The sequence below is a fragment of the Amphibalanus amphitrite genome, unplaced genomic scaffold, assembly GCF_019059575.1.
Source record: "Amphibalanus amphitrite isolate SeventyFive unplaced genomic scaffold, NRLGWU_Aamphi_draft 001541F_arrow, whole genome shotgun sequence".
In the NCBI taxonomy this organism is placed as follows: domain Eukaryota; kingdom Metazoa; phylum Arthropoda; class Thecostraca; order Balanomorpha; family Balanidae; genus Amphibalanus; species Amphibalanus amphitrite.
The window spans coordinates 103,799-113,193 of record NW_024883034.1 but is presented as its reverse complement, the minus strand read 5'-3'; the positions used below and the strand labels follow the sequence as shown (position 1 = coordinate 113,193).

The following is a 9,395-nucleotide window of genomic DNA, read 5'->3' as shown; positions in this document are numbered from 1 at the left end:
GGTGTCAAATGCCACTCAAATACCTCCATTCGCATGAACGAAGCAATAAAACACCGACCTTCAATTCCGCGTGCCATTCTCCATAGGCCACTGTGTATTAAATAACGCGTTCACTGATAGCAAAAAATGAGACCCACATATGACGCGTTTGCTACCAGCCAATCAGCGCTCGAGATGCCGAACGCTGATTGGTGGAAAGGGCCGTCGTTAGCAGTCCATTACACGTTGTTTTCCTTGAACATGTGCGTGAGCGCTGATGCTGCTCACGGGCTGTTGCCATTTTTCGTAATGCTGAAGGCACGGGAGCGAACCCCCCTGGCTGTGGCCTTGAAATACGTTTGACAGATTTGGCGCAGAGACGTGTGAGGTGCTATGCATTGGTGGATGTAAAATGATAATAATTAATACCTACAACACTTTCGACGTGATTCTCTGGTCTTAGTACTGGGAATTCATTTTGTCCTTTCTTTCATCAAGCTGATTCAGGTTCAAATTGACAGGAAGATTCAGACCAAGACAGGTGAGTCAGATAGTCTGATTTTGTCGTTTTTGTGCCTTTTATTTTTTAATTTCAATTTAGCTTTTTGGCTGAGATCACATTCACCTTGCATTCACTGTCATTGTGGCATTACAATCAGTTCAGCTGTGGAATTTGGAAATTTAGTATTGATATGGCCGTGGGCATTACCTAACCTACCTACCTACTTATTTTGTCAATTGAACTACGTACCAATGACCAATAGGTACCAATACTTTTTGAGGACATGCCAACGGCAAAATGATAGATACCTGGTGCGTAATATTAACGGGGTGTGGTATGCCCTCAGATACGACATCCCTCTAAGAGTGTGATGCTCTTGCAAAAATTTGTGACATCTGTATTCACTGCTGAGTGCTTCATAATGTTATATACCTCTAAGTGATGGATGGCACGACATGCCCATGGCCAGGTTGTAAACCATGGCAGTAGACTGTAGAGTCGATGAGCCACAGCAGCCAGAGTGGCAAGTGTGCACCAGGCACCAGCTCATATTAACCAAGCTAGAAATCCATACCAGCATGCACCAAATATAAAACAATACGTAAATTTTGCGATTTCATAACAAAAAATACTTGTTTCTGTTGTGGAAAACTGCAGTGATGCAATAAAAGGGTAATGATTCTCTGGTTGACCTGCTAAATGCTATCTCACATGAATATCATGTTCTTAGTAGTTGCATAGCACTGCACCCACATAGCAGTTCAGCACAGTGAAGATTTCAGACCTGCACTGCTCCAAACAAAATCTGCACTGTACCACAAATCTGTGCTTTTCTACAACCTGCTGAGTGCCCCCACATTGACAAGATGTTGTAAGATTGTGATGCTTTGCAGCTTGGACCCCATGGCCCATGGTTATGGAAACATTTTTGAAGAGATTGTAATTGTGAGGTTGGCCATATGCAACCCAGTTTGCATAACAGCCTTGGATTGGTATTTTTACTATGCAATGTGTGCCTAGGTGGAACTAGCTCACGTCATTTTTTCAACTTTCGCTTCAATATTTTTTTTGTACTTCATTTAAACATTACAGAACCAGAACTAAAGTGCATAGGAACTAAGAACTAGAAGGGTAAAAATGAAAGGATTCAAATAAGTTTGTGTGTAACATCCACACCAAATGGGACAGTTTTGGCTCCCCAAACAAGTGACATGTTTACAAAGTATGCCAATGAGCAATGGGCATGTCCTCTCTGATACCTAATGTGATGCCCCTTTTGGATGTTCCTGTTGTGATGCCTCTCAGGATTGTGATGCCATTGTTGTTGGTTGTGATGCTGATGCCCCATGGAGATCGTGGAGTGACTTTTTGCAGATGGATTGTTGGACCATGAAAAATTATGAGTAGTCAAAGTTAGCTTAAGCTACAAAAATGTTCTCATAGTTTAAAGCTTTGTGTTAACCCTCACCCGTAAACGGCGATCTGCCACCTTCGCCCATGCAGGGGGGGGGGTTGGTGCGACCCCCCCTTGGCGTTTGAAAACGGAGCGTCGTAGAGCTTAGCGGAAAAGACCAACGGATTGCTCTCGCCGAGATCTCGCGATTGGTGGTATATTTTTTGGTCCTAGGTCAACATTTGACCTACTTTTGACCGGTCAAAGGTCAAATTTTCGGAAAAATAGACTTTTTCAAATTTTCCGCGGCGATTGCGGCAAAACGGTGGGAGATATCGACTTGAAACCTTCACTTTCGTGTTCCTTGATCAATTCTCTATCGTTTGGTATGTATTTCGTTTCCCTAGCTCTAAAAATGGCGTGTTGGGAGCGCCGGAAGTCGGCAAGGTCACAGTCGGCGGCAGAAATTCAAAAAATCAAAATTTAAATTTTTGAAATCTGATTGTATTTTTGGATTTGGGATGTCCATTTGCTCCCTATAGAAGCTAATATTGCTGCATATTCCCATTGAGGTGACAAGAATTAGCAAAATAGTGGTTCGGGCGCTTTTCAAAAATAGTACCGGACGCTGTTCCTCTTGTGACGTCATAGCTCCGTGACCTGACCTGACCCGGTCAAGTTTCTTATACCATATGATAGCCAATACTTGCCCCAACATGCATGGGAAGTTTCATCACGATCCATCAACCGATGTCCGTACCACCGGCAGGAAACCTCGGGCGTTGGCACTCAGTTTGTGAAAATCCGGCCGGAGGCTGTTCCCTTTGTGACGTCATAACTCCGTGACCTGACATGACCCGGTCAATTTTTTTTTATCAAAAGATGCGCAAGGTTTGCCCCATAAGGTACCCAAAATTTGGCGGCGCTGCGCGCCGCCGTTTTTGCACTATTTCCGAAAAACCTCAGGGGGGGGGGGGGTTGCACCAACCCCCCCCCCTACATGGGCGAGGGTTAAAATTGTAGCATTTCGTTACACGTAACAAAATATTTTAAATGGCAAATCGATCTGAATCATTGACTGCAGCGACTGACATCTTTTTCTTACTTTATAGCATTAATATTGGCACAGAGGTATTTCAAGAAACAAAGCTATGCTTCAGACTTGATGCTGGATATTAGAGTATACACATTCATATTAAAGTTCATCAGTATGCTGCACCTGCATTATTAGATTAAATTTGTCGCCTTTGCCTATTGTTAGCATAAACTTATCTCTGTTTATGTTACATGTTGCCTATTTCAAATGCACCCCTGAATCCATTTGTGCAATTCTTACCCTCTAGCTTAGGTATCAAGGCAGAACGGCCGATGTTCTGTAGGTTGTCTTTGTTTGCTATTGTTTTTTTCCACGAGGAAGACTCAAGGAGTCACCGACGTGACTCAATTTTGTTTGATTGATTAGCCGTTAGGTCTCATCTAAAATGCTAAAACAGCACGTGCATCCCTTGCGTCCGGCAGTGCATGACTTGTGCTTTCTTCGCGGTCACTTTTTCCAGCCACCGGCGATTTCTAGTTCTCCTTGCAAGGACAGTGGCTGGTTTTCCTGGGTGGGAAGCGTGTGAGTCCCCGCGGTGCACCGCTCGCCACTGTGGGAGGGAGGCCGCACCGCCGTCCGTCACCCTGACCGCACCGCTGACCATGACCGGTGCGCCCCTCTCATCCGGGGGGGGGGGGGCGCACGGTCCGGCGCCCACGAACTGATGGCTGCCGGTGGGCAGACTCCCGAGTCGTGTCGGCCGCTGACGTGTATTCAAATGTATTGAATGCGGCGTGCATCGTATTTGTGGGAGATCGTGACTGCCGGAGTGGACAAGAGGATGTGCCGCGGGCCGGCGGCGCCGCGGCCCGGCCCGGCCGGCAGTGGGCCTGTGACCATTTGAGGAGCCTCGCAGAGCGGGGACGGCAGCCGTGCCAGAGATGCCTTTCACGATGCCGACAGTTCCTCGGCCAGATCGTTTGCCATGAATTCTATGGCCGACGCATGACCTTAAGGAGAGTTTTATTACCGGGCCCAAGTTCTCGGAGCTCCGTGTGCGTCCTTACCCGGAGTTTGTTCCGATATTAAATCACCATTACAATATAAAACCCATCTGGGCTGCATGGTGCCATAAGCATAAATCAGCCGAAGTTTAGATGGATATGCTAAGGAGCACATCGCCTGTATTTCTTCAACGTGCTTGCAATCACCTGGCAAATCCCGTGGCTTGAGTCGATAAATGCCGAGCGTTTTGTGATATGTCCACTTCTCTCGCAGGTGTGTCTGTTTGATGTGTCTGCTGACACCGTGTGATGTTGCGGTCAGTTTTGAATAACGTCCGTTCATGCATGCTATAAATCTTGGTTTTTGCGCAGAACTGTTCTGACCGCCAACGGGAGGATTCCGGCTGTTGGCTGTCGCGTCTTATGTTGATTGTGCCCGCCTGGGCCTCCCGGTATGACAAGCCTTGCGGATGCTCCAAAACGCCGCAGTAACCGAATATAATGATCAGTGGAGTGAGTCGTAGTAGGTAATAGGTTTGTGTCGTCTACGTCGGTTCTCGAATGCGTCTGGCATTTTGGTCAGTTTTTGTTCTGTCATACTGTGCTAACTGTCATACTGTGTTAGTTAAATGTGGTGTTATCCACTGCCTACGCACAATCGTGCTATGTCATGTCCCTCCTTCAGTGCCGTTGTCAATGAACACTTCGCTGTCATAATTGTCGTTTCTAGCTCTTTATGTCGTGATCTTGTGGTTTCTTGTCAATTTTCATATCGCTGTTATCCTGTTGTCTTATACAATATCCCGTATGACATTTCCCATCGTTCTCTGCCGTACCTTTCTATGTGGCATCCTCCGTGACTTGCCGTTCACTGTCGTTCGTTGCTGTGCCGTTGTTATGTGCCGTTCAATGTCGCTCGTTGCCTTGTCTTCGCGATGCACCGTTCCCTGCCGTTTATTATTGCTCGTTGCCGTGCCCTTCCATGTGGTGATATGCCGTTCCCCGTTGTTCACTGCTGTTCCCACCCGTTCACCGTCGTTCTTTGCCGTGTCGTGCTGCGCTGTTCCCTGCCGTTTACTATTGTTCGTGTTCGTGCTGTTCCATCCATTGATGCGCCAATATGTTCCGTACACTGCCGCTCGTTGCACGCAGCTTTATGCAGTAATGCGCCATTCCCTGTCGTCCCCTGTCGCTCGTTGCCGTGTCGTTGTGCTGCGTCGTTCCCTGCTGTTCCTTTCCGCTCGTTGACGTGTCGTTCTACGTGGTAGTACGCCATTCCCCGCCGTGCCCTATCGTTTTCTGCCGTGCCGTTCCATGCAGTGTTGCGCCGGTCCATGTGTGGTGTGCCGTTTACCGTCGCTCTTTGTTGCCGTTTGTCGTGATGTGCCGTTCCCTGCCATGTCATGTTGTGATTCACCGTTCCCTGTCGTTCACTGTAGTTTGTTTCCGTGCCGTTGTGATACACCAATATCTATTGTTCGTTGCCGTGTCATTGTGATGCGTCGTTCCCTGTCGTTCGTTGCTGTGTCGCTGTGATGTGCCGTTCCCCATCGTGTCGTTGTGCCCTGCCGCTCCCTGTCGTTCTTTGCCGTGCCGTTGTGATGCGCCGTTCCCGCCGTGTCGTGCCGTGGCCGTCGAAGCCGCGCCGCGCTGCCGGCACGACCGCCGTATGGCCACGTCACGTTCTGATGGCTGGCTTCTGTGTGGCCGCAGGCGCCTGGCGACTGCTGCAGCCGAGCGCCGGCCGCCGCGGGCGGCATGAGCCGCACAGGTAAGTGACATCAGCGAGCGTCGGCTGGTCGTGACGCGGCGCTCTGCACCCTACACGGCTCGGAGAGGAGCCCCGGGACTCTCTGTGGCTCCCGGACAGAGCTGACGGTCGCCGGGCGCGATTGATGGCTCACCTGTCCGCGCGGCTGAGCTGTGGCGGCTCCCGAGTCCGTGTCGTCCGCGGATGCCGTCCGCTGTGTGTCCCCACCTGGCTGCCACAGCAGCTGTGGGCGTGTCTCCTTTGCGGCCGGGCGGCGGCGCGTTGATGTGGTGCGGCGCCGTCGGCTGCTCGTCCCGGCCGGCCAGGTGGGCCCGTTCCGCGAACCGGCGGCGTACTGCGCACCGCGCCCTCCCAGAGACAGCCGGTAATTGGCGCCGGGTCGCCGCGGTCAGGGCCAGTTGCAGATGCTCCGGCGTGGCCATTGTTCTGACACCGGCCCGGCTGATGGGAGCGCCGCTCATGGCTGAAGGGTGGCGGAGAATATCGGCCTTACTCCCAGAGGTAGCCGCGCGGGGTGTTTATATTGTGGGAGGGAGACGGCGCTTGGTGTTTGTGAAATTATCGCATGGCTCAGAGAAGGCCGAGTTGGTACGAAGGTTGATGATAGGGCATAGGCGAGCACTGTGGTGTACGCTGGGAGCACGGTGTTCTATCGGGCTGAGTAATAGTGTTCGCTCCAGCTGCGACTGTGGGAGCGGGCTCGTCCCGGCGCCCGCCACAAGGCCGGTCCCTGGTCTCAGGCGGGGTCAGCTGCACAACTCAGGGTCAAGAGCGGCCCGGAGGCCGGGGCGTGGACACGGCTGAGAGTTGAGACTGAGGGACAGTCACCGTGTGGGGATGGACCGCCTACTGTGCAGTCTCCCCGGCTCACTGGCTGAGGGGAAGGGATTTCACGGGACTTCCTAACGGCTTCCGACACGGACTGCAGCCAGAGTCTCCATCTGGATGGTGTGCTTCCACGGTCTAGGATTGGATAGCGCTCGCCGTCATCCGGAGCTGAACGAAGGCGGAAGGGTCACGGGCTCTGAATTTCCAGGCTCAAAGAAGCAGATGCCGCATGGCAGCGAAATATTGTCTGGGTAACGTCCATTTTATCTTCTTGCATGATTCTTATGATATCAGAAAATAACAAATTTATCGGATTATGTTCATCTTTCGGTAGATATGTTGAAAAGTATGTTAGTTTCGGTCTGATCTTCATTGTAAAGGTTGGGGAAATGTTTCCTCTAATTTCACGCTTTTTTGGCCCGGTTTCAGAGCTGCCGACGCACTTGAGCAGTCTGTCAAAATCGTACGAATTTATATGTTACAGCCAGTACAGATTGCCTAAGTATCTAAGAAGAGATGGCATCGATTTTTTCCGTAGCTTAGCTACTTACCGGCGTAAAAGCCGGTCCGGGAGTGTCCCGTTCCTAGAGGTCGGTCGATCGTCCCCAGTGCTGCAGTCATCGGCCTCATCCAGTGGCCGGCGACACTGGCACCTTGGCGTCACGAGCCGATCGTCAACCGTGATGGCACACCCTTTCTCCTGGAAATTGGCCCAGGAACACTCGTTTTATCAGCTGATTAGTGATAGTAAAAAGTCGCACTACCGAGAAGAGGGGACCGCTCTCGTCATCGGTGCCGTTTACGGCCGGCGGCCGTGTTCATTTTTGTTGGCCGGTTAAGGTGAGCATCCAATTAGCGCCCGCGAATTGGCGGCCGGGACTGGCTGATTGGCCGACGGCTGGTCAATCGGCCGGGATTTTTCACTCGCTGCCGCCTTCACGCTGTGCCGACTGCAGACGCCACTGGAGGGGAATTTATTCTGTATTTGACCTTGATAAAGGCAAGTGGTCGTTTTCAGTTTTAGCATTCTTGACTAATGTCTTGGATGCTTGAATATTGCTAATTAGAGAACTGGTTTCTGAATTTGTAGTGACATATGCAGTATGCACTATGCAGTAACTTTGTATCTTGGTACGAATCTCATAATGCATTCGTGTCTGGCCTGACGTCCCCGATCCCATGACTTGCTGTCTGCTGACGTCACGGTTGTAGGTATTCCAACATGTGCGATCGGCGTGCCTGACGCGACTGGCGTCATTGCTAAAATAGCCGAATGTTTGGGGATGTTACTAATGTAAAGATTCTTATCAGCTATCATCACTATAAATGGAGCTCGGTGAGAGTGCCATTGTTCTTTGAAGCACATTATCAGTTGATGACTGGGCCAAGACTCTCCACTTCGAGATGGCTCGTGATTGAACTCGCGCTATCTGCAGAACAGTTCCTTTATTGGTCATATCTGTCGGGCCCACCGTGAATGTCGATGGGTTGACGTTTGCCTTGGACCAACAGCATTACGCTCTGCTAATCTGAGCCCCTCTCAGCAGTTGGCCCCATTGTGACCGTGACGCTCTCCCCTACGTCACACTTGTAACGTGCAGATAGTGCAGCCTTTCTCGAAGGCCGCTGCGTGGGCTGCGTCTGTTTCTGCCATCATGTGCGCTCTCGCCGAAACAACGGGCACCGCGGTGTGGGATAGCACGCGATGTGTCATTAGCGTCACGTCACTGTCTCGTCACGTCACGGCGTATTGGGCCGAGGTGCTACGTCACTGGCTGCTGTGACGTCACTGTCGCAGATGCGTCACTGCAGTGCGCGGCTGTCGGCGCCGTCCTTCTCACCCGGGCGGATACTGCTCGGCTGCTAATGACGGCCTTCAATATCGCTCTGAGACCCAGTGACGTCACGCACAGTCTGTGCGGCGGACGTTCACGTGTGCGTAATGCGTCACTGGGTCTTTAGGCTGTCTGGGTTCGACGGAGGGGCCCGGTGAAAAGGACCGAGATGACGGAGGCGAGAGGAGATGAGCTGGAGGCGACGCGATCGGCGGCTGAGTGGAGTGACTCATGGCGAGCGGAATATACGCTGGATGTGTCACATCCTTGCAGAATGTCAGTTGGACCAGATAAAACAGATGACATGTGTTGTACGAGCTCAGCTGGTGTTCCTGGGCACATGGTTCCGTTATTTGGTATAATAACCATCTTGCATCAGTTTATTAGCTGTGATTTGAAACATAGTTAACAAATCGGTATTGAACACATCTCCATCCAATATTTGCTTCCAATTAGCTATTGCCACGCGGTCGAGAACATTGTTGGCTGTTGCCTAAAATACCCGTGCGCTTATACTATAGCATTCAAGCTGTTTAAACCTGTTATTATTCTCCGTTCAATGTTGGGTGCAAACAAATGCTATATTCAAGATCGCGTCTCCAAGGTCCCCAAATGCCATCATTTTCTGGAAGCATCGCCAGCTGGCGCTGATGTCCTTGAATTGCTTACGCCACAGGTAATGCTCCATCAGATCCAGCCTGTTTGGTAGCAGCTGTCCCTGTCACGGCCGGCGGTGCTACAAGATTCTGGAGGAAGGGGTGTACCACGGGACCCGGTACCGGAGTGCCGGTCCGTGTGTCCAGTCGGGGAGACCGAGTGACCGGTCGGTGCCGAGCCGCCACTGATGTCACCGCAGGTGTCTGAGGAGAGGAGTTGGGGGGGGGGGGGGGGGGTTGCAGCGGCTCGGGCCCCGCTGAGAACACCGTCTGGTAATTCATAAGGCGCGCGGCGAGCCTCTTGGCTCTAAGCGCCATGAACCGATCTTAACAGCCGTCTGAGCGCAGGGAATACCGGTCTAGGCCGCGTCCAAGCCGGATGAATGACGCT

General features: G+C 51.3%; 1 protein-coding gene across 1 annotated transcript in view; it reads left to right on the top strand.

Annotated features, from left to right (window-relative positions):
* Positions 1 to 278: 278 nt before the first annotated feature.
* The window catches only part of LOC122373718, a 49,303-nt gene continuing 40,186 nt past the window's right edge, over positions 279 to 9,395 (top strand). Inside the window, exons 1-2 of the mRNA XM_043352056.1 lie at positions 279 to 520; positions 5,628 to 5,685. The gene's annotated coding sequence lies outside the window, so the exon portion shown is untranslated. The remainder of the gene's footprint in view (positions 521 to 5,627; positions 5,686 to 9,395) is intronic.